This window comes from Spermophilus citellus (genome assembly GCF_964194105.1).
Source record: "Spermophilus citellus genome assembly, chromosome: 17".
Taxonomy (NCBI): Eukaryota; Metazoa; Chordata; class Mammalia; order Rodentia; family Sciuridae; genus Spermophilus; species Spermophilus citellus.
The window spans coordinates 47,811,096-47,836,507 of NC_138199.1; the positions used below are offsets into that span (position 1 = coordinate 47,811,096).

Sequence of the window (25,412 nt, forward strand, 5' to 3'; positions counted from 1 at the left end):
CTGGTGGGATGGAGCAGGGGACAGGATTCCAATTAAAAATGTGCAAGAGTCCTTTGAAAATTCATAAGAAACAGCTAAGGATCTAGTTCGGTGCTGACATTCTGACAGCCTGACAGCTCCATTGGCTGTTTTCTTCTGGAAAACGGACTTTGAAACCTGTGTCAATTGCACTTTTTTTTTTCTTTTGTATTCTAAGCCACACAGGCATGGCAACATGATTATTCATGACTTTGGAAAAGGTTCTGACAATGGGAGGACATTAATGTCCCCAGCCTTATATCAAATTAATATCAGGCCCCAAGAATCAAAGAGAAAAGCAAGCGGAGTCCTTCTCCACAGGAGGAGAGAAGAACCTGCAGTTTGAAATGTGCTGGAGCCTGTGGCATCACTTATACAGACAGGTGTATGCGTGTGGCTAGTAGCTGATGAATCTGCTCAGGCAGAAGCTGCTGAAGACACAGGTCTCTACCAGCAGCGGAGACATCTTTGATTTGCTGTGTGCTGCAAGAAGTAATGAGGCTTCCAAGAGCTCTGGAATGAGGAGGGAAAAAAATAAAAAACAAGATGCCTGAAACAGAAGATGGAGAACCAGCAGGTGGAGTGGAAGTACAACCTTCCAAGGGTAGCTACAGTTCACCAAGGGTGTACGGTGCCCCCGGCTCTGCACTGGAGTACAAGATCTCAAGAAATGTGCCATCATCTTCATTTTTACAGAGGGGGAAACTAAGGCACAGGGTGGCTCAACAGTTACCCCATGGTCACACCAAGGAGGAGCAAAATCAAGATTTGGATGCAAGTATTCTGGTGCTAAAGATGCAGTAGGTGCTATTCATGATGCACCACCCTGCAGAAGTCCAAGGACGCTTGAATTAGTGCCTTAGTGCCTTCTCTCTGCTTCTCAGACAGAAGAGGACCGACCCACAGCTCATTTAAGAAACCAGCCCAAACTGAATCTCCCAGATGTACTCCCAAGTTAGGCAAAAATAATCTGAGCAGCCCAATCCTTCTCAGGAAGGGAATCCAGACCTGAGTGGATCACCTATGACCAGGGGCGGGAACACGTAGCTCCCATCTGGCTTCCAGAGGGTCCCATGCACTGAGAAGCCTTTTCCTGTAACAACGCTTGCCTTTCCCTAGTCCTGCCATCACAAAGTCCCTCCCCAGGCCGTTCGCTAGATCCTTAGTAGGTACCTGGCCATGTGTTAGACAGGTGGGAAGCAAAATGACTGAGGCACTTCATCAAGACAGTCACAGCACGGTGGGAGAGGTCACTCAAGGTGTGCAGGTGACACAGGGCACACGGTGTATGGGTGCTGTGTGGGCAAGCACACGTGGAAATCACAGGGAGTGCTCCGAGAGCCCAAAGAGGAGAGAGAGCACAAGCTTCTCTCCCAAGATGCTCTCCGATTATTCTGTGGGTGGTAGTGAGATAAAAAAGGCCTGGCTCTGAGAGTAAAATATCTCTGCTCAAATTCCATTTCATTCTGTGAGTTCAACAAGTTTTGCTTAAATGCCTTTGAGTCTCAATTTCTTCATTGTAAAATGGGGATAACAACACTTATCTCACAAGCCAGTTATGAGAATTAAACTATATAACTGTTTGCTGATTCAGTAAAAAAAAAAAAAAAAAAAAAGTCTTTCTCCTTCTCCTCCCTGTTGCCATGACAATTGTAGCCCTTACCTCTTTTTAACCCGGTCACCTGTTCTGTGTATCTGTCCCCTTCTTTTTCTCATTTGAGAATTTCTCCAGGACTCAGTCTGCACATTCATTCCCTTTATGGTCTTAGTTACTGAAATAAGAAGGATTAGCGAGAAACAACCCAGTTCAGGAAAACTCATTTCATGCCACTCTTTTGTCACATATCACTCAACACTTTCATTATAAATTAATAAGCAAGTTCTCATTTATTTGCATATTTACTTATAACTTTTTTGGTTATTTATTCATTTTTTATTTGTTCTCATTAGTTATATAAAACAGTAGAATGCACTTTGTTACATCGTACATAGATGGAGTATAATTTTTCTTTCTTCTGTGTACCTGATGTAGAATCCCACCGATCACATATTATAAATGTTCACAGGGTAATAATGTCTGATTCATTCTACTACCACTACTTTCTACCTCTACACCCCCTTCCCCCCCTTCATTCCCCTCTACCTAAAATAACTCTATTCTTCACTAGCCAACCCCTTCCCCTGCTTATTGTGAATTAGTATCCACATATCAGAGGAAACATTCTACCTTTGGTTTTAGGGGGATTGGTTTATTTTGTTTAGCTCCATCCATTTACTGGCAAATGCTATCATTTCATTCTTCTTTAAGGGTGAGTAATATTCCATTATGTATAAATACCACATTTTCTTTATCCATTAATCTGTTGTAGGATACCTAGGTTGGTCCCATAGTTTAGCTACTGTGAATTGAGCTGCTGTAAACATTGATGTGGCTGCATCACTGAAGCAGGCCAATTTTAAGTCCTTTGGGTATAAACCTTTTATAGATGAAGAAATTGAGCTTAAGTTGTATCTGAGAATGAAAAAAAAAGAAAGACTAGAGATAGGACTCAAGCAGAATGCAGAGCACCCCACGGGTATCACTGGGATGCTAATCCAGTGATACCCGTGGATTCTGCAGGCAGTACAGCCACAGAGGAGCCACCTAAACCCTCCAATTGTCTCTCCCCACCTTGTGTGAGATATAGTGCCTGCTCCTGCTTCAGAGATTTGTCAGGGAGGCACAGGAGAGTAGTGTGAACATGCTCTGTGCGTGGGAAGGAGCCGTAGTGATGTTCACGGGCTCTGTATTGGCCAAGGCCCACCTCGCCCATTTCCTTCCCTACTCCCCCCACTCTAGTACCCAGGACCAGGAAAACACTGCCACATAGCCCATTACTGACTGCCACCTGCTAACCGAACCAGGAAAGAGCCAGGGCTGCCTAGGAGTCACTTTCTTCATTAAGAAAAATAAACAACAAGACTTGGACTTTGTGGGACAGTGGCCCACAACTAAAAGGGGACAGATGGAACTTCAAAGACTTCCCCGGTGGGACCATCCAGTTTCACAGAAAGTCACACACATCCACCACAGCCCTTCCACAGAGCAGGCACTGCTGGGTATGACACGGGCAAGCTCCCTTACTGATATGATAGGGAGAAAGAAGACATTGCGGGGGGCAAGGCTGGCTTGGTGACCTAGTTTGTTCAGGGGGCAAGGCTGGCTTGGTGACCCAGTTTCATTTCCTCCAAGCTCCGTGATCTTGGACAGGTTAATAGTCTTCTCCCAGCCTCAATCTTTACACCTGTGCAGTACCTGTAATATGAGTAGCCGCTCAGGGACCACAGTGACCATCGAATGAGATGCTGTGCTCAAGTGCAGGATCAGGCACCGAAGAAGCATTCAATACGGTTTAGCAAATAGTATTATTAATGTTTTATTGTTTGGTGACCTTCCAAGCTCTGGAGGTGCTTTGTGTCTTCTTTGCTTGTTATGGTTTGGGTTCTCCTAGGTTGCAGCTCAACTAGTGCCCCCTCCCCCTTTTACATGCACCTGATGTCTACCAATGCTGATAGTCTGAGACCAGCTATCACCTCCCTCCAAGAAACTTTCCTGAGCACCTCTTTACCTCTCTCCTGCAACGCCCCCCAAACACACCCACAGTGTGGATCGCAGACATCCTTTATATATCCCACCAGCACCCCTTGCCCACCTCTGTCATAGCACTTGGAATTTTCTATTTAATGATGGCTGTTGCTCAGTCCCCAGTAAGTGGAGCCTCTTTTGTCTTTCTTTCTCCGGCCTAGCCACCACCTGGCACATCAGAGTTGCTTAAGACATGTTGGGATGACCCAATGTGTCCAGTGGTGGCAAGACCCTGTTTTCAGCTCTCCTCTCCACTCACTTGCCATAAATCCTGGGGTGTTATCTCAAAAGAAGCTGTTTACCCATTTAAAAAAAAAAAAAGTATGAACGGGCTAAATATTAGTCATCCAAACATTATTTTCTTATTGAGTTGCCTTAACAAATGGCAAGAGCAGATGGCATTCAAGATATGTTGTCATGATAAAAGTATGAAAATGTTATTTGTCTTTAAAAAAAAAAAAAAACATTAAAAAGAACCCGCACATCACTGCCGACTATTTCAAGATCAGTCCTGGGAAAGCTGGTGTAGGGAAGAAACCCTGGGCTTTGACTTTGGCTTTGTCCACTCTTGCCAAGTCTGCAGTTTTCATCATTGGCCCTTTCTGCAAATACAATGGACTCTCAAAATTGAGTTCTGAAATGAATTTGATTGGGGGGTAGTGAGAGGGAGCATTCGCATAGATCACACACCCCAGTGTGTAGCAAGAACAAGGCTCAGTGACTCGAGGTATCAGCTCACGGGTTCTCTCCACAGTCTTTAATAATCAGAAACAAAATTTTACTATAACATTGAGGCCACAGCATTGGAGAGAAGGTCACTCTGACTGGTTTGGATGTGATGTAGTGCCAGCAATTGAAATTTAGAGTCAGGGACCCTGGTCTCATAAATGTCCCTCCTCATGTAAGCGCATGACATCCTTCCTGCAGAAAAAGTCCCAGCCAGCAATTCTGCCTGGCTTGCCTCATTGAAAGCTGAGCACTCAGATCAATAGAGCAATATTTTATGAAATTCAATTTATCAGAAGATTTGACATCTTAAAGATGATGGAATGTCTTATTTATTGGCAATCATGGAAACTTCAGGAATGTTTGGCATGGTGAATGTTAAAGCCCAAAGTTGATTTGAAATTTCCTGTCCTTGAAAGAAGACAGTGATGGAGCATTGCTTTTGAAAACTGAATCTCAATCCCAAGCCTTCGCACGCAGCCTTTGTATAAGACAGCCAAGATTCCCAGCCGAAATCAAAGTGTCATGTGCAATGAGTTTTAAGAACTGCTTCTACCAAAAGCAAAAGCAAAAATGAACAAACAAAAAACTGTCACTTCCTTACAGGGGCCCAGGCTACAAAACAGCATTGGCCTTTAAACTTTATCCCTACCTCTACCTGTTCCCACATGAAGTTGCAGCAAATAATCAGGTTGAAATGGAGATTCCTTAAAACACAGTGTGGTATCCCAGCTTGGATCCTAGAACAGAAAGAAACAGAAGTGTAAAAACTGGTGAAATCTAAACACAGCCTGTAGTCCGGTTGATAGTGATGTACTAACATTAATTTCTTGGTGGTGACAGATGAGCTGTGGTCATGCAAGGTGTCAGCATTAGGGGAAGCTAGGTGAGAGGTATCCAGAATGCTTTGGACTGTTTTTGCAACTTTTCTGCATAAGTAAAATATAAAGTTTATTTTTAAAATTTAATAGGATTAAATCCAAAAGTCACTGAAGATAAGAGATGAATGTCTTATATAAAAAGAACGTGCAATATGGAATCCACCCAAAGATGTGAGTCTGAGTGTCCCTCTCCTGCTATTAGCTGTGCCTGTGTTTAAGAACAGATCAAAGAATCCTTGAGCCTTGACCTTCCCCCCCAAGCCTTAGTTTTCTCATCTGTAAAAACAGCCATTATTAAACCCTTTTCATGGAATTATTGTACAGATTAAATAGCATAACATGCTAGATGAACTTATAGTTAATAAATGTCCAGTGCATAACAGTTGAGTTTAGTCCAAAGCCAAAGAAGGAATTTTTTTTTTAAATAGTGAAAAATCCCTGCTACCAGGCACCTCCAGCAATTTAGGCATTTCCTTTCAAGGATGGGGCAAGGTGATGACCATGACTAGCCCTGGTCCATCAGAGACCTCTGGCAGGAGGTTGAACTTGGCACTACCCATATCTCATGCTAAGTAAACCCTTCTTAATTAATGTATTATCATGGAAAGCCCTCTGATTCATGGGGCAAAAACTTCTTTTTGCAAAGTTAAGTTTCTTCAACTAAGAGCAACTTTACTTTCCTAAGTAAGTTCTATTATAGATAAAAATTGCCTCAAGAGAAAAAAATCCTGATTCTATATATAACTCATTTTTTTCTTATCTCTGGTGTTAGAGAAATAAATTTAAACTATAAACAAACTGACATATTCATTCATCTCCTTACCTCCCTGCCAATAGATAGATTGCCCAGAAAATTCAATGTTATTTAAGGAAATTTCAGCTCAGAGAAGTTCGGCAACCTGATCAACCAAGAGTGAAGACATCAGAACTTTCTGACTCTGGAAGCTGTCCTCTCTCCTGCAGGTTGCTGGGACACTCCACTGGTTGGAAGATGGCTAGTGTAACTGGGTGCGGTGGCACACACACCTGGAATCCTGCAACTCAGGAGGCTGAAGCAAGAGGATCACAAGTTCAAGGCCAGCCTCAGCAATTTAGTAAGGCCCTAAACAACTTAGTAAGACCCCATCTCAAAAATAAAAAAAGGGCTCTGGGTATAGTTCAGTGGCAAAGTATGCCTGGGTTTATTCCCCAGTGCCAAAATCAATCAATCAATCAATCAATCATCACTTCTTTTGTTGTTGTTGTTGTTGTTGTTGTTGTTGTTATTTGGTTTAGTACGGTACCAGGGACTGAACCCAGGAGCACTTAACCACTGAGCCACGTTCCCAGCCCTTTTTATTTTTTATTTTGAGACAGAGTCTTACTAAGTTGCTTAGGGCCTCAGTATCAACGATAAGGCTGGCTGTGAACTTGCAATTGTTGTACCCTCAGCCTCCTGAGGTGTTGGAATTACAGGTGTATGCTACCATGACCAGCTTGTCACCTCTTTTTTAAAAAGAAAGAAAAAGAAAAAGGGAAATGCCAGTGGTACCAACTCTTCCCACTTGGTTCTTCCACATCACAAGTTCCCAGCATGGTCAGGCAGCATGCTAGAGATTCATTAGCACCCACATGGAAACTTGGGAAATTCTTTCCATCTGCTTCTCTCCTTAAAATGAAAGGAGAACCTTATCACTTTTGAATGTAGATTATAGAATCAAGCAACTCCAGCAAATCTGACCAGGGAGTCCTTGCTCTTAAAGGATCCCTCCAGAGATGGAACCTTGTAAAGAGATTCTACTAGGCTGAGCTGCCCTTGGTTCCATCACCGAATGCTAATTCCTTTTACACAATGTGAGCAATCCTCAACTCTGAGTTCCTAGCTCTCTTTCTTGCTTCCAAGCCTGGGTCCAGAACCCATTTGTTGCTCAGTACTCTCAGGTTCTGACTGAGTCCTGTTTGCCTCACCTAGAGTGCTCCCTGCCTCTGCAGACTGGATTCATTCTTGGCATTGCTTAGACTGGTAATGACCTCAGTTTCTTTGTTCAGCTGCAATTCAGTCTTCACTCTACTGCTATCTACTATCCAATGCTATTCTTCTAAAGATCTATCTGTCTAGCCTGAGCCATCTCAGCCCTCTGCACCCCACCCAGAACCCTTCTAAGTTTATGTCTTTTCTACAAGGTTGGTTCTGCTCCAGCCACATGTGGACACATGCACGTGCACACGTGAACACACACACACACAGCCTAAAAGCTGCCTGCCTTGCAGTTTCTCATTAGCATTAAATGCCAAGTTTCAGGAATAACCAGCCTTCTTGGTTACCAGTATACTGGAGATTGCTGCATTAATGCAGTAATGGAAATATAATGAAGGAATTTATTGTCCCTGAAAGACAATATCTGCCACACAAGCCCCGTGGGATATCTCCAGACAGTAAGTACAGCTCCACGCCTGTAATTCCTCTGGCCCGTAATTATCTCAGGAGGACTGTGACCCTCCAGTTCTCCCTATTAAAAGTATATTTCCTTACAAAATGAACTGTGCTTTATTGAATTGCATCATTTTGATCACTGGAAATTGACATATTGGGCTCATTAGCCAGGAAGTTGGATAGTTAATTTATGAGGTTTCTCAGAGACTGTCCCAGACCACTCATTGAGGGAGCTAAACAGCCCACAATGAGATGGGAGAAAGTTACTGCAGTCGAGTTGCTTTATTTTTCTCTCATTACAGAGATAATGAACAGAAAACTTCTCTGGTGCAGACATGGCTTCCCACCCCTTCCCCCCACCCCAAAATCAAATGGCTTTATTGCAACCAGATACCATTTGATGGGCACACAGGCTTACTCTGCTCATTAGCACCATTTTTCGTTTAAAACGCTTCAACTGCTGAGATGAAAAGACGATCTGAGTCTTTGCCTTTATCTTTAATATTTAAAACTGTTCACACGACCTTTTAAAAATCAAATATTGATGCTGCTACCTGTTGTTCTTCAAAGTGGAGCAATTATATTGCAGGTCCTTCACGGTGTGCCTGCCTTTATTAGAAATGAGAACGAGGATGCTAGGGAAACATTTCTTTCCCTGTTTGTGGCCTCCACCCTGCTTCTGCCTAGGTAGAAAGCTGGGAAGAGCCTTTGGCTCGTAATAAAGAAATGTGCTGAGGCAGCCACCTGAAAGCACCTAGTGGGCAGGCTGGCAGGGGATACGGAGATGCAAGGAGCATCCTCAAAGTAAATTCTGCGCCCTTGGACCAATACAGACTCCTAGGCTCTCAGCCAGTCTGCCCACAGGAGGCCAGCTTTCCTTCAACCTCTGCAACCTAGATTCTTGGTAACAGCCATTCCCGGCCTGAGATGGGTCCGCACTGCCCTCTAGTGGCTGTGTCCGGAAGCTACATGTCTCGCTTGGTCTTTAACTGCATTCAGCAGTATCTCACTGAGGACCTGCCAGATGTCAGGGACTGGGGAAGTTGAGGTGAATAAGACACACAGCCTGTCTTTCGATCCCTCATCATCCTCGAAGGGAATAACATGTAGGTAGATAATTACAAAGCAATATTGACATGTTCTTAGACATAAGAAAGTTCAGAGTGCCCTGGGAACGCAGGGTACCTTCATCATGAAGACCCTGCAGTTTACAGGACTTGGAGGAGGTGGTCCTGAAGAACGAGAAAGGGCTTCCAAGCAAAGGAAGAGGAGGTGTATGTCGCTCAGGGCTTGATGGTGAAGGGCCTGTGAAGGGCTACTACAAGAGCATGGCATGGGCCGGTAGAGGCAATAATAGGAGTTTCATTGAGATACTGTGTATCGTCAAATTTTGCAACTCACATTCTCTTTTCATGCTTTTAACATCTCTTTGGGGTGCCTCCTATGATGATGGTGTGCCATTATTTTATTTGAGTGAGCTTTTTTTTTCCTCTTCACAATGTTACAGAAAACCATTGTACACTTTATGATCCATAGCATCTAAGATTTGAGGAAACAAGGGTTATAATTGTGCCATGGCTGGGGACAGAGAGAATGAGACAGGTTGCAGAGGATTTGGGGAGGCAGAATGTTTAAAAATTGTTGAATACTTATGTCAGAGGTGAAGAAGAAAGAAAAGACAGGACTTCTCTATGGAGTGTGTATTTGTGTGTGTCTGAGTGTGGGTATGGAAACAACTGGAGAGAACTAGCAACATCAGTTTTTGCCTTGAGTATTTTAAGTTCATGAGTGATAAAAAGAGGTTGGGAGAATTGTATAATGGAAAGGCGCCATGAAATCACCTCACTGAGTGGAAATCTGAGAGGTTTTTAATGGACTAGGATGACAGAAATGGGACAGGAGAGATGTGGAAAGGAATTGGGTGATTTGGTTTTGGACTTCTAGATTTATGATTATCTTCTCCTTATAGGAAGCAGGAGCAGAGTATGGATTTTAATTGGCTCTAATTCATCCAGTGAATGTGCTTTTCTAATAAAAGCAGGGTCGATTGTACAAATAATTTCAGAGTCACTCAATACTTTTGTCATGGGTAAGACTGAAGGGTACCATTTGCTTTCCCATTCTGGATACCCAGAGAGCTGGTTTTAGGATCTCTAGATAACAACAGTAATCCCACCGGGTAGCACATCCTCTACTACCTTCCCTCGATAGGCATCTTACTCCATGAGGGAAGCAAATTGGCTGTTGTAAACATTGCTTTGAAGCCATGATGTGGATTATCAGTTGCACAAAACAGAGCCACATATACCTGGAATGTTGGTTACTGCCATATGCATCTTCTCACCCTACGGTGAAATTCCAGCTAGTGTTGTAAGCTGTTTAATCATGCCATTGGGCTTTTTGTTGCTGTTGATGATGATGATTTTTACATTTTATTTCTAATAGCCAGAAGCTGAGGAAGAGGAAGAATGAAGTTAGCATAGGTAGGGTGTCTCACGCATTACAGAGGAGGCACAGTGTGGGGGAGCTTTCTCTGATATAAAAATATGGCAAATCTGGAGAATTCATATAGCAGGGCAGAGCATTCCAAGAAAAAAAAATTATTCCTTAGAGAAAGTGTCCTTTTATAACATGACTTATTTGACGTAGTGGTAGAAAGTGTTGGACAGATAAGCATTCAGTGGGATATGGTGGCGCGCATCTCCCAGTGACTCAGGAGGTTGAGGTAGGAGGATCACAAGTTCAAGGTCAGCCTCAGAAACTTAGCAAGGCCTTCAGTTGTTTAACTTCGTGAGATCCTGTCTCAAAATTTAAAAAGTTGAAGTGGGGGTGGGCTGAGGATGCAGCTCAGTGGTAAAGTACCCCTGGGTTCAATCCCCAATACCAAAAGAAGAAGAAGAAGGAGGAGGAGGAGGAGGAGGAGGAGGAGGAGGAAGGGAGGTAGGTAGGTATGCATTCAAATTCTCCCTCCTTTTCTTGCTAGCCCTGCAACCTAGGCAAGCTATTTAACCTTCGAGAGCCCACTTTTCCTAGTTAGTAATACAATGATGGTATTACTTCCTACCTCCCAAGTTTGAATGGAAAGTAAACAAGATAAATTGAGTGAAACACTAGCAGAGTGTCTCATACTGTGGGGGTCTAGTGCCTACTGTCACAGATGCCCTGAGCAATCACCCCCAGGTTTGCTTAAGTCCTAACACTGAAGTAACACTGAGTAGTCACCACTACCGTTCCCCTTGCAGACCTTGTATTTTCCCATACCGAGTCTCCTTTGTTCTAGATACCTCTGGATGCCCACCTCCTACCCATCCTACAAGGCCCATTTCAAATGCCCATGTCTCTGGGAAATGACCCTGGTTCCCTTGGACAGAAGCCATCTCTCCTTAAAGCCAATACAGCAGCTCAGTGCCTAGTCCACACAGGCCCCCTTCACATTTATTACCTTTGACATTTATAGCTCTGTGATCTGTTTATCCTCCCTGAGCCTCAGTTTCTTCCCCACATGGTAATAAAGTCATCGGCAACCTGGAGTAGGGGCAAGGATCGAATTGCTAATTCACGCACCGTAGCAGACGTACAGAGCCCTGGAGATGGTAGTGTTGCTGACAGATTATTAGTAGCAGCATACCTAGATGTGACCTCTAGTCAGAAAATGTCATTTCCTTGGCTGCTTGCTTCTAGAAAGGATGCATGCTGTTCCTAGAAATCGGTGTCTCTTTCCATGGTCACGCCTGACTTATGGGATCAGTAAATGGCATCAGTGGTGAATCCAATAGCAATTGCAACAGGGGTGGAGTCCTATTTGGGTTGGGGTTGTGGGTGATACTTATTTATCAGCTTAGGACCCTGAGTCTTGCTTCAAGAGCACAGCAGATGTACATCACACTTGCAGAGTCACTGAGAAATGCAAAGTACAAGAAAATCAGACGGCAATGTGAAATATCAAATGCACAATCACTCACTGACATGACTAATAGCTTTGGTGAACACAGAATAAATGCCTGACCTTCAAGATGGGAATAGGGACCGTGTAATCTTGCAAGGAAGAGGAGGAAGCAGTGGGATAGGAACACGTGGGAATTTCTCCACGATCCCCCAATGAATATATATGTGAAAAAAAAATGGTTTCCCACGTTTGTATCATTGATCTTTTCAGTTAATTTAATGATTTTCAGATTCATACAATTTCTTAGGAGGAATATTAAGAGGTTCATAATTCAGGTAACAGGACACATTTTGTATTCCTCATAAACAGTGCTAGGCCATGCATTATTGGGTTTCAATATCAGTAGATTCTAACTACCAACCCAAGCGACTATCGTTTGACTTCCCCATGTGCTCCTGCCCCGCAGAATTTGCAATGTGAATCACACACAAAGAAAAGGGGGTAAAAAACTCAGCAGATAGAATGCTAGCAGCTTACTTGGATGGGAAACAGATATAAGTTATCAGCACCATATTCCTAATTTATTCTTGAAATGTGCAATGTTCTTAAGAGTCTGGTATCCCCTCAGCTGCTGCCCAGTTGGCCTACTCCATAATATAGATCTGCTTGCATGAGGGAGAATAGATTGGAAAGGAATATAGACCAGGCTCTCCGGCCCAGTAGTAGCTGCTAACCTCATGTGGCTCTTGAGTAATGTCCATTAGTCTCCACTGAGCAGTGGTTCCAGGACCACTCTCAAAACACATGGATCCTCAAGTTGCTAATACCAAAAGGTGTAGACTTTGCATATAACTCATAACTTATAACTTATATAACTTGTATAACTTCCCATATACTTTAAATCGCCTCCACATTACTATAATAATTAATATGATATAAATGTTATATAAATAGGGAATATACTATGTTGTTTATGGAATAATGACAAGAAAACAGTCTGTACTTTCAACACAGATACATTTTCATTTGCAAATACTGTTGATCACAGTTGGTTCAATCCCCAGATGGGGAACCTCCTGATATGGAGGGCTGGTTATACTTGACACGGGATGAGTCCAAATTGGAATGTGCTTTGAGTGTCAAATGTATATTGAATTTCCAAGACTTATGATAAAAAACAAGGTCATAGATATCATTAATAATTTTCCTATCAGTTACATATTGAGATGGCATTTTGGATATATCAATTTAAATGAAATATGTTCTTAATGTCACTGTTGTTGTTTTTCTTGTTTTCTTTTTTTAAATGTTTTAATTTATTCTAATTAGATATACATGACAGTAGAATGCATTTTAACACATTGTACACACATGGAGCACAACTTCTCCCTCCTCTGGCTGAGTATGGTGCCAAGTCACACCAGTAGTCTAATCATACATGTAAACAGGGTAATAATGTCTGTCTCATTCTACTGTCCTTCCCATCCTCACAGCTCACCCCTCTCTTCATTCCCCTCTGCACAATCCAAAGTTCCTTCACTCTTTCTTACCCTCGCCCCAACTATAGATCAGCCTCCACTTATCAGAGAAAACATTTGGCCTTTTGGTTTTGGGGGATTGGCTTATTTCACTTAGCATGATATTCTCAAGTTCCACTCATTTACCTGGAAATGCCATAATCTCATTTTTCTGTAAGGCTGAGGAATGTTCCGTTGTGTACCTGTACCACATTTTCTTTATGTAGTTATCTGTTGAAGGGCATCTCAGTTGGTTTCATAGTTTAGCTATTGTGAATTGAATTGCTATAAACATGTGGCTGTGTCACTGTAGAATTCGGACTTTAAGTCCTGTTTTCTAAATGTGGCTACCAGGAAGCTTCAAACTGAGCTGCAGCTTGCCTTTGTCCCTGTCGGCAGCTGCTCTGAGGACCATTGTACCACAACCCAGGTTGTACCATCAGATGTGACAGCCTCCCAAGGATCTTATTTCACTTTTCAAAATCATTTACTTTTTAAATGCAAATGATACAAAAGGGCACGCGGTGAAATGAGTCTTGCACCTCTGCCCATCCTGTTCCCAGATTCCTTTCCGTCCCCTTCTGGAGGCCACCTCCCAATGTCCTGGATTCCAGAAGCATCCAAGAGAGGAGAGACGATGCTCCCCAACCACCCCATCTCTAGCAGTCCGTGTTGTCCCACACCTGGTCCGTCTCACTTACTTACATTGCCTGCTGACCACCGTGAGCACTTGAGTGTGTCCTGCAGTGTGGCAGCTCCTGGTGAACACGCGCCCGTAGGGATGAGGACTCCGTGGGAGATAAATGTTAAAGAATTAACTTGCATGCAGTGGAGTGATGAACAAGCCAAGGGACGTACTACCTAATTATGCCCCCCAAACATCTGCTATTTCTAATTTCTTTGAGAAAACCGGCATCAAGGATTCTAACATCTGACCAGTGGGACCAGCAATGTCACCTGGGGGGAATGTTAAGAAGGCGATTTACAGACTTTGCCTGTGCCTGTGAGCCACTCTGTTCCACAGGCTCCCCTTAAAAGGCATTCTCCTCTTTGGAGATGAAATAACTAGAGAGTTATTTGCCTAAAGCCCTGTGAATCCAGGATTGAATTAAATGACATTACGCTAGAAATAACCTTTCTAAGGCAAGTTTTAGTATGTTAATTAAAGTGGCCTAACCTTGAATTTTCACAGTTTAGGGAAAACTGAAAATGATTCTATGTATGTAGCCCCTTATGTGTATTTAGAAGGAGCTTTAACGCTGTATCTTTATAATTATCAAAGCAATTCCTTAAGGCATGGAGAGAGTGTGGGGAAAGGATACAGAAAACGGCTGTATAGTCTGCATCCTGGCTCCTAGCATTGAATGTCTACCCAACTTGGTTCAAAGGAACATCAAGAGAAGCTGGAAGAGGAAACCAGCAGATTCCCAAGTCCTGCCTCAGTCCTACCGACTCAGACAAGGGCAGCGTGTGGGCCAGGCACCAAGATGAGACTTGAAGCAAAATCTTTTCCATTTTTTTCCCACAAATAGAAATTAAGCAATGTTCATGTGCTGAGTGAGACTGCATGAGACATCAAGAAAGATAAGTCCAATCACGTCTATAGTATCTTTTCAAAAAAAGTTAATATATCAAACATATATTTATATTCTATACATTGTATGAATATAGATTATAATGTATGTGTGTGTGTGTGTGTGTGTGTGTGTGTATATATATATATATATATATATATATATATATATATATATATATTCTAACTAGATTATATTTTTAGAATATGTGCACACAAACATAAAAGTCTCCACTCAAGCCAGTCTTGACCTGGGCTAGTGTAAATAGCTAATGTGGGTTCACAACCCATGAAAGGGGCAGAGGAACAGGTGTTAGCAATACTAATGTCAATCAGCGGGTACCATCTTGGTTCTGGTTGCTCTAGCCAATTGGAACAGGACTCCAGCCCCTCACTAGGGAATCTGAGCACTGGATCCAGACAACCAACAGTAAGAGGCTTGGTAAGAACTCTGCAAACTTTCAATGTTCTAGTGGTATAAGGTGTAATACAGAATTTTAATTCAGGTAAAGGAATTGAAGAATTAAATCAGAAGCCAAAACTGAATTGTGGTCACACCAACCATGGTAAAGCAGAAAGCCATCTACTTGGAAATCAGTCCTCATTCAAACTTTGGCTCTTTTGACTGAGTAGCTATTTGACCTTGGATGAGATGTGATGGTGATCTCATTTGGAAAATGGGAAAATCATGTCTAGTTTGTAGGGTTGATGTACAAATTTCAAATATTCATACAGTATCTAAACAGACACAGAAAACACATTTAATTATCATGAAATTTAAATTTTACTTATATTATTAAAATAATTATATTAAATTAGTAGAATCATTGATTGGTAGCAGTGACTCAAAAGGAAAGTAGTGCATGGGACTCACATCCGGAAACCCCTATACCAGAACACCACTCTCTATGGTCCCCCTCCTTGGAGAGACTAGGAAGAGCTGAGCGCTCTACCACTGAGCCACAACCCCAGCCCCTCACATGCTGTTCTTCCTTTCTCCTGTCCTTAGCACCAGCAGCAACAAAGTGCAAGAGAGACTTGGTTGCAATGTTACTGCCTTGCATCCCTGTAGAGTTTGCAAAGAAATTACCTATTATTTGAAGAGTGGATATTACTATAAACATGTTTGATTTTTATATTAATATAATAATACACTGCAAATACGATTATTTCATCTTTTTATTTAATGTGGGCTCTGAAATCCTAGTCTTTTCAGAGCCAAAGCAGACTGACTCAGATGGGGAACAGAAAAATTAAATTTAGCCTTGCTAAGGAAGGAACCTCTATCCTCCCAGGGTTACGAGTGGTGGGTGAGATCTTGGAAGTACATCAACTCTCCTACCCAATTCCATCCATGGTAACCCAAAACAGATCATTCCAGTCTGGTTCCACTTTCTTTCTTATCCCCATCTCAGCTGCTTCCTTCCTGACAACTCCGACCCACAAGCTCCAAATATTTTCTTTCTGCTTTTTTTCAAAGCTGAATTACACAAATGTTCACTCTTTTTTATTTTTTAATTTTAATTTATTATATATGACAACAAGATGCATTGCAATTCATATTACACATATAAAGCACATTTTTTAGTTTTATTGATTTTATTTTTAAAATACATGACAGTGGAATGCATTACAATTCTTATTACACTTATAGAGTACACTTTTTCCATATCTTTATATGTAGAGTATGTTCACACCAATTTATGCCTTTATACATGTACTTTTTTGCATTACAATTCTTTTTACGCATATATACCACAATTTTTCATATCTGCTTACATATCAAGTATGTTGACACCCAAGTTGAGTCTTCATACATGTACTTTGGATAATGATGTCCATCACATTCCACCGCCCTTGCTAATCTCCTGCCCCCTCCCTTTCCCTCCCACTCCTCTTCCCTATCTAGAGTTCATCTAATTTTCCCATGCTCCCCCTCCCTACCCCACTATGAGTCAGCCTCCTTATATCAGAGAAAACATTCTGCATTTGATTTTTTGGGATTGGATAACTTCACTTAAAATTATCTTCTCCAACACCATCCATTTACCTGCAAATGCTATGATTTTATTCTCTTTTAATGATACAGCACAATTTTTCACAAATGCTCACTCTTGAAATTTCACATCCTTTACCTCCATTTTCTCACTCAAAATCTAATCCAGGGCTGGGGATGTGGCTCAAGCGGTAGTGAGCTTGCCTAGCATGCGTGCGGCCTGGGTTCGATCCTCAGCACCACATACAAAGATGTTGTGTCTGCCGAAAACTAAAAAATAAATATTAAAAGAAAATTCTCTCTCTCTCTCTCTCTCTCTCTCTCTCTCTCTCTATCTATCTTAAAAAAATCTAATCCATCCCATTTCTAATCATTACTATGAAATATATAAGGTAAAGGCATATAGACTTCAAAATAGGTAGAGGAGAGGACTTTGAGTGTACTCACTGTAAAGAAATGTTAAAAGTTGAAGGTGATAGATATGCCAATGACCTCAAATAGATCACTTCTCTCTCTCTCTCTCTGTCTCTCTCTCTCACATATATGTGTGTGTGTGTGTGTGTGTGTGTGTGTGTGTGTGTGTGTGTGTATATATATATATATCTCAAAACAATACATTGTGCCCCATAAATATATAAAAATATTATACATCAATCAAAAAATAAAGTAAAACATTTTGTCAAACACTGAGAAGAGCCCACTCCCCAGATGCATGGTATCATGTAAAGGGCATCTCCAGATGTCAGGCTGGATTTTTTTCCACTTTTCTATGGGCTGTAGTATCCACCCAGACATTCACTTATTACCCTAGCATTTCTAACTCTGAGTCAGTATACTTATATGTCCTCAGCATAAAATAACTCAAAGTATAAGAGAAAGGGGAGGTGAGCTACCCAGATGGAGGAGCAAAGTCAGTGGGTTGATTTCTAGTCTTGGCTCTATCACCTCCGGTACAGTGCTGGACAACTCAGGCTATGTCTCAGTTTATAGAATAAGCAGTCAGGCTTGATTATTTCTTTATCTTTACCATCCACACCACCCTAATTCTGCCCATCTGTACATATGCTGTGCTGCAGTGACGCCAACCATTTGACTCACATTGTTCTGCCACATAGTTTCATCTTGCGAAGATGATCCCTCCCGCCTGCCCATGTGAACATGCAGCTCACCAGCTTTATGCACTCAGCCTTTACCCATCAGCCTCTTGGCATCTTGAGCTACTCTGCAGGAAACCAGACTAGGCAGTGTTCCTAAATCTCTTAGGCTCACTAATTACATTGCGAAGAAGAACTATTACACACCTCAGCAGAGCGGTCAGAGACGTGTAATAGGAAACCTCAGTTGCAAAGAAAGGACACCTAATTTATGGCACGGCTGTCAGACCTTCTTCACTAACCTTTCTTGGCACTGAGTGGTGTTCCTCATTATGGGCTCAGTCATTCCGTTGCTAAGCCAACACTCGGCAGATATGACCCACCTCTCAACTCCCGGAAGGCAGGAACTAGAACTGCCCCTGCTGCTCTGGGTCTAGAAACTGCCAAGGGTGTCCAGACCAGGCCTGGCCAAATTAAACCCAAGGTGGCACATCCACATGGACACCATATTTTCATTGAGTTAATCCCTAACCCCAAAAGCTGTATATAAGCCACATGGTTCCCTAACACTCTTTCTGCCAACTTTCGACTTATTCTCTTAAAAAAAAAAAAAAAAACTGTAGAATTTGGAATCTAACAAGCCTGGACCTGGAATTCTGGCTCTGCCAATTTCTAATGGCGATGCTTTAAGTAAAATCATTAACCCATTTGAGCCTTCATCCCTTTGTCTGAGAATGCAGATAACCCTGCCTGCTTCACACAGGTAGTGCGAGAATCAGATGAGGTGACGTGTGAAGGTATGGAGCACCCAGCTTAGAAGACACCTCAGCCCCTGCTGCTGTGGATGCTACGTGCCTCACAGTCACGCACTGTAGTATCTGCCAAATAAGATCATCTCCTAAAGACAAGAATGCCAGCGCTCTCATGTCATAGCGAACAGAGCCCAGGTGCCAAATCCACATTAAAAAATTAATTAATTAATTAAAAGGCTCTTGTTCCATTTCTGAAATCCACAAGGTCACTGAGAAATGAAGTGCAGACTCTATAGGGTGCCCTCAAAAATGGTCTCTGAGATCCCAGAAGACCAGGAGCTTTGGGTCACAAAGGCTTGGGGTCCCTAGTCCTCTCACTTTCTCTCCTGTGCTTTTGAATAGAGCCCTTACCTGCTCTGTACCTAATTTCCTAATCTAAAAAGTGCCATAGCACCACGGGATATTAAATCACCCAGAGTGGAAAGCAATGAGAAAGCAGGCAACCCCTTGCACAAACCCTTTCTGTCTTTCACAGTTGAGATCCTTTCCTCTCAGCTACTCTGATTATAGTGTTACATTTTCTTTAAGCTTTGGGGAATTTTTTTTTTTTAGTATATCAGAGGAGATTTAGGTCATGAATTGTTATGGTTTGATTATGAGGCGTCTCCTAAAAGATCTTGTGTTAATGCAGGATTGTTTGGAGGTGAAATGATTTGATTGCAAGAGCTGTAACCTAATCAGTCCATCCTAATTTGAATGAACTAATGGGTGGTAACTGTAGGCAGGTGAGGTGTGGCCAGAGGGGGTGGGTCACTGAAGACATACACTAGAAAGGTTCATCATCCTATTGCCCCTTCCCCTTTCTCTGTCTGCTTCTCGATCACCATGAGCAGAATGGTGCTCCTTTGCCACATCCTTCCGCCATGATGTTCTGCCTCACCTTCAACCCAGAGAAAATGGAGTCCACCAACCATACACCGAGGCTCTTTGAAACCATGAACCAAAATAAAATTTTACTCCCCTTTATTGTCAGGTATTTTGGTCACAGCTATGGACCAGGAATATAATGGAAACCTCACATAAGCTTTCTAGCACATAACTAAGTACTTACTGAATCTTTTGGAATCTCTAAGCATAAACTTTACTCAAGCTTAGCTTTCTGCAATAAACATCAACCTACCAGCACTATGACTGTCAGCCCAACAGATCTTTGACATGTTTATTTTATGGGTTGGATCATTTTTTTTAAACTTACCTCCTCCTTTTTGTTCCCCACATGAAAATATGAACTTAGACAACATCTAAGACCCCAAATAATAAGGGATTTACACCATAATAGTATCTGAGATCCATCTATACTCAGGGACAAATCTACCTTGTCATGCACATAGCCTTTTTTTTTCTTTCCTGTATTTGACAAGAAAAGTTAAATTGTTTCTTTACAATTGTTCTATACTTGAGATGCACACTGTTTCAAACTAGCTCTCCTTTTATATGACTAACATTTTGAGAACAGTTTTAGTATCACTGGCTTTTTAAATTTGATGATGTAGGAAATAAAAAATAAAGATTATACAAATGCATGTGTATTATACATTATATATTAGGGATGTAATGTGTATGTGTATAATATATATGAAATATATACACACATATATATTTATATTCCATATATCACCCTGTTATATGTGGTGTACCTGTTTGATTTAAGAGCTGTTTGAACCATTGAAATGAAGAAAGCAAACAGGATTTGAAGATAAATGTGATGGTCAATTTTATATATGAACGTGGCTGGGCCATGATACCCAAGTATTTGGTAAAACATTATTCTGGATGTCTTAATGAGAGTGTTTGGGATGAGATAAATATGTGAAGCGGGAGAATAAAGCAAATTTCCCAGCATGACATAGGTGGGCCTCATCCAATCATTTGAAGGCCCAAAGAGAATCAAAGACTGACCCCCAACTCTGAACAAGGAGGAATTCTTCGGCCAATTGACTTCAGAACTGAGTAATCCCTGGCCTTCATAATCATATCAGCCAACTCCTTCAAATAAATCTCTTTACATATGTTTATTTACATATATGCATATTCGGTTGATTCTGTTTCTCTGGAGGGCTCTAATTAATAATCCCAGACAGCCTGAACTCCAAACCATTGCAGGGTTCCTTTTGAGGAAAACTTTCTGAATTGCATTGTTAGGCCATCAGCTAATAATTATTAATAATTTAATGATGGTGAAAATCACAGGCTTTAGAGCTAGAGATAACCTGGGGACAAGGCCTGGTTCACCACTGATGGCTAGCACCCAGGGAGGGCCCCGCAGCCCTATGGGAAGCTCCTGCGGCACATGTGGGTTTAGCTTAATGTCTTCTCACCCCAGGGGAAGTGAATAGCATGAGCCTAAGTATCCCACCATGTTTGGTGCTGGGTTGGTAAAGGGGAAAATCGTGAGAATTGACAGAGGAAGTTTAGGTTTGGAATTCAGCATCACCTCTGCTACCACATACAGGTTCAAACCAAGATGCCATCTGTTATGAACAGGATCATGTTTCAAAGAATAAAAATTCTTCTTACCTTAAAACTATACCAACTAAATTTACTTCCCACTAACATAGTAAGCTCACCGGAACAGAAGAGGAGATAGACCCAATAACAAGAGGCCCTGGAAAATCGTGAGCTGCTGTATAAGAACTGTGTTTGCTATCCACGAACATCAGTTTTACAGAATGAATATACTGGGGTAATTTTTTTTTTCTTTGCAAAAGAACAAATTGCTTTGACAAGGTCTCAGGTTATCAATATTACTATTTGACATGTGATCTTGACAGGCATATTTGTAGCACCTCTGACCCACTTCCCTCACTCCCTCAATACCTGTAGCTCCACTCAGTCTTAAACCAGTAAAAATGTCTGTGGTAAGAAAACCAAGTCTTCTTTGACCCACGGGTTCCTCAAGGCTTTTTCCTAGTATGAACTTCAGCAGCCAAGTATCCAATTGAGTCCTCTGTTCTTGAGAACCCTGATGCAACAGGAACTGCCTGAGACCTGCATCTAGAGGCAGCAGAAGAAATGAAAATCCCCAACATTCTTTTCATCTTTAATGGGCTAAGATACTTGTATTCACTCATGTCAAGAGTACTGGTCTTGGGTTTGCCACCTATCCGCTGTGTGATACTGGACAAGTCACAAAGCCTTCACCAACCTCACTCTGTTCCCTCATTTGTAAAATAGGCATCACACACCTCTCACCTCATGTTGCACTGAACTGAGAGAAAAACCAAAAGGAGATCTGTGGGGGCAGCCAGAGGCAACCAGAATGTCCCCTGAAACTTTAGCTTCTTTCAGTCCTGGTTTCTGGGCTGCATAATACAAACTTCTCCAACATGCTGTGCACCAAAGTAGTTCATTGGAAACACAGTAATTAGCATTACAGATAAAATGACACTGCTGCAATGTTAATTACTATAGTGCAGATGTACCGTTTGATTTAGATATCATACATAATGTTGTCAAGCCTTTATTTTTAAATTAAAGTGCAACAAACCATACCCTGGCTACGCGTCTTTTTTTGATTAATACAAATTAATGTTATTTTTGGAGTCTTGGGAAAGGGTGGGGGTACGGGGGCATTGCAGCTAATTGTAAGAACACATAGACAAAATGTTAGACATTATGGACTCCCATGGCTTCCTGTCCCCACTCAGATCTCTGCATAATGGAGTGCGAGTTCCATGGGAGCAGGGACCAGGCTCACCATTCTATCCCCAGCTCCTAACAGAGTCAGGTACTTGGACAATCCTATGAGTAACAGACAGACTGAGTGAATGGCTGAAGATGGCACCTCATGTGCAGAAGGAGTCTAGAAGAGAGGCAGAAGAATCGAAGACACAATGGGTTATTCTTGATTCTCCTCTTATTATTTCAAGCCTTCGAAATGATCTTGGGTGCTTCCCCCAATGCAAAAGTCAAAGTTCTCCCTTCTGACATTTAACAAGCAACGCATCAGGATCTGAGAAGTAGGGAAGAAGTCAGGAAGGAAGATCAAGAGAGATCCTTCCACATCAGCTGGGTACCATGCAGTCAGCTAAAAGAGAGGAAAGGAAGAGAGTGAAAATCTTTGACCATTGCATATGCTATTTACTTAATATTTATAACAAACTCATGGGGGAAATTTTTTCAATTTTTTATGGTGGTAAAAAACATATAGTCTAAAACTTTACCTTCTTAACCACTTCTGATTTCTGTGCATTAAGCACATTCATAGTGCTGTACCACCTTCACCATCAGCCATCTCCAGAACTTGCTTCGTCTTGCAAAACTGAAATTTTATAACCATTCAACTAACTTTCCACTCCTCCCTCCCCAGCCCCAGCCCCTGGGAATCACTATTCTACTTTATGTGTCTATGATTTTGAATACTCTGACTACCACATGTAAATGGAACCCATTTATGTTTAAAGTAATTACTCCTAAGGAGGGACTGTGTCCTTTTGCTATTTGTTTTTTAAAATGCCTTACAGCTTTTTCTGTCCTTCATTTTCATGGGGAAATTTTTGTTGTCTCTATTTTATGGTTAAGGAAACTGAAGCTTAAGAGATGAAGTCAACTACCCAAGGTTACACAGCTAACAAGAGGCAGACTGGGAATCTTTTGACTCCAGAGTCCTTGATTTCTCCACCTGCTGTGTGTCACGTGTTTTCTAAGTACTAGGAAAATGCAGACAAGCAGACGATATGGCCTTGCCTTGCTTCAGTGGGCAACAATTTTCTTAGGAACATTAGACAGACACAGATGAGTGGATTTCTAGAAATGTAGGAAGCCTGTGATACTTGTCCAGTGGTACAAAGGACAACTCCTGATGCAGCCTAGCATACCATAGCATGTGCCTGGGTGTTACTGGATTGAATCCCATGTTCCTGAACTCAACGTCATGGTAAGAGAATTACATACGTCTAGCTCTATGGGATCTACTCCCCATAATGGATGGATTTGGCAATACATAGTAGGTACTGTAATAACGGGCACACCATTTGGCCCACAATTTGCCTCACAAAACACACTTGGATTAGTAAAATGTTTTATCCTTAGGGATATTTACCATAGTATTTTTTACAACAGTGAAAAAGTAAAAGGAGTGTAAAATTCAATAATGAACTAGATACTTTTACAATGAAATATTATGCAAGCGTTTGAAAGTGATATCACAAAAAGATATATATCTATGTGAAAAATGATGTATTATCTATATGCAGATACATAAAAATGATCTCATAAAATGTGCCTATATATTGTTATGAGAGTGAAAAGTATATATAACAAAATATTAGTAGTGGTTTTGGCTAATTGTGAAATTGTGGCTGATTCTTTTTTTCTTGAGCTGTTTTATATCTTCTGAAAATCATATGCAATGCCACAGAAAAAAATAAATTTTACTTAAATGTGAAGTAATGTCAATTGCAAACATCTTGGAACCATTGGGCTGCCAAAAAGCAATGAATTGGGACACAAAAAGAAGGGAAATTTTTATTATCTCATTGCAGCTAAATATACATGCATTTAAGGCTGGAGAACAGGAATGGAGCCTTCAAAGAGGACCATTTGGTTGCACGGAATGGGTGACTTAGCAAAAAAGGGACTTTATCAATAAGATGTGCAGTATCTGAGAAACCACAGGTCTTGAAAGCATTGTGATGAAAGGATGGAGTTCAAGCAATTTCTGCCCCTGCCCACTCTTTCTCTCTCTCTCTAGTCACATCTGGTTCATTCATCTCTCCTTGTGTTCTGACTTTTCCTACTGTCTGTGACCTTGCAGTTCAAGCACTCAACAGAGACTCTCCAGGGTTTCCATCAGAGTATTGTTGACTGTTTCAGATTCACAGAAGAGAGATGATTGCCTTAGTGTGTATCTGTTAGCTTTTGCTGCATGACAAACCATCCCAAAACTTAACAACCTAATTATTTAGCTCCAAATCTATGTCTCAGTGGGCATTGCTTCTGGTCTGTTATAAGCCATGCTGATCTTGACAGGGCCAATTAGCTGATGGATCAGCCGTGGGTTGGCTGGTCTAGGTTGGTCTCTCCGGGGTTGGCTCTTCTCCTTGTGGTCTCATCCCCTAGCCTTCTAGCCCAGGTTTACTTGCATGGTACTCTAAAGTTTCCAAGATGGTGCCTGGAAGCATGGAAAGCCTCTAAAAGCTGCTCAGCTAGCACATTGCTGCTGCTACATGCTATCAGCCAAAGTCAGCAATAAAACCAGCCCAGACTCAAAGGCACAGAAAAAGACACTGTGAGGCTGGGGTAGAATTATGGATTTTTGTAAACTGCACATAATCCCCCAGGGATCCTGGTTGACACAGGATTCACTCAGTAGCTGCACCACATTTACATTTCCACATGATGTCCTTGGTTGATGTAGCACAGGAAGAGAGAGACTATAGAAGTGTGCATAAACTTTTCATGATTTCAGCCTGGAAGTGACACTTGGGATGTCTCACAGCCCATGGCCAACATCAGTCACATGGGCTCCACCTAACAGTAAGGTGGTTGAAAATAAATGAATCAGTGGAGGGCTTGGTGAGCAATCCAAGAACTAAAATAACCGATCAATAACAAAGTCAGGGTCAGAAAGGTAGACAGGCAGGTAAAAGTGAATGCCACAGAGCAAAAATATAAGGACACATCTAACGAAGGAATCAGAAGTTAGGAGAAACCCTTAAGGAATCTCTTGCACAGAAAACTGGGAGTAAGCAGGAAGAGAAGCCAAGTAGTTCAGCATTCAATAGCCCAGAAGCATCCCATCTAGACTCATTCAAAGTCTCCCCTAAGCTCCAGACCTTGCTCCAAGAGCTAAGTCAACCCAGGAGAGAAAGGAAGTAGAGTCCCAGATAGGAACCATGTTCTAGAGTCAGTTGTCCGGAAGTGCTAAGGT

The 25,412-nt window shown here is 41.7% G+C and overlaps 1 protein-coding gene across 1 annotated transcript in view; it reads left to right on the forward strand.

Annotated features, from left to right (window-relative positions):
• The window catches only part of CA10 (carbonic anhydrase 10), a 490,427-nt gene that overhangs the window by 351,326 nt on the left and 113,689 nt on the right, over positions 1-25,412 (forward strand). The window lies entirely within an intron of this gene.